Below are 856 nucleotides of genomic sequence, written 5' to 3'. Positions count from 1 at the left end.
GTTGATGTTGTTGTGGATGTTGTTGATGTTTTTGATGTGGATGTTGTTGTTGTTGTAAGTGTTGATGTTGTTGCTGTTGATGTTGATGATGTTGTTGTTGATGTTGTTGATGTTGTTGATGTGGATGTTGTTGTTGTGAATGTTGATGTTGTTGATGTTGATGATGTTGTTGATGTTGTTGTTGTTGTTGATGTTGTGGCTGTTGATGTTGTTGATGATGTTGTTGATGTTGTGAATGTTGATGTTGTTGTGGATGTTGATGTTGTTGTTGATGATGTTGTTGTTGTTGATGTTGTTACTGTTGCTGTTGTTGATGATATTGTTGTGAATCTTGTTGATGATGTTGTTGTTGCTTTTGATGTGGATGTTGATGTTGTTGCTGTTGCTGTTGCTGATGTTGTTGATGTTGTTGTGGATGTTGTTGATGTTGTTGATGTGGATGTTGTTGTTGTAAGTGTTGATGTTGATGATGTTGTTGTGGATGTTGTTGTTGTTGATGTTGTTGTTGATGTTGTGGCTGTTGATGTTGTTGATGATGTTGTTGATGTGAATCTTGTTGATGATGTTGTTGTCGTTGCTTTTGATGTGGATGTTGATGTTGTTGCTGTTGCTGTTGTTGATGATGTTGTTGATGTTGTTGTGGATGTTGTTGATGTTTTTGATGTGGATGTTGTTGTTGTCGTAAGTGTTGATGTTGTTGTTGATGTTGTTGCTGTTGATGTTGATGATGTTGTTGTTGATGTTGTTGATGTGGATGTTGTTGTTGTGAATGTTGATGTTGTTGATGTTGTTGTTGTTGATGTTGTTGTTGTTGTTGATGTTGTGGCTGTTGATGTTGTTGATGATGTTGTTGATG

The sequence above is a fragment of the Seriola lalandi genome, unplaced genomic scaffold, assembly GCF_002814215.2.
Source record: "Seriola lalandi dorsalis isolate HSWRI2012SDOR001 ecotype SW California unplaced genomic scaffold, Sedor1 jcf7180002054667, whole genome shotgun sequence".
Classification (NCBI taxonomy): domain Eukaryota; kingdom Metazoa; phylum Chordata; class Actinopteri; order Carangiformes; family Carangidae; genus Seriola; species Seriola lalandi.
Note: the sequence above shows the minus strand (reverse complement) of the source record.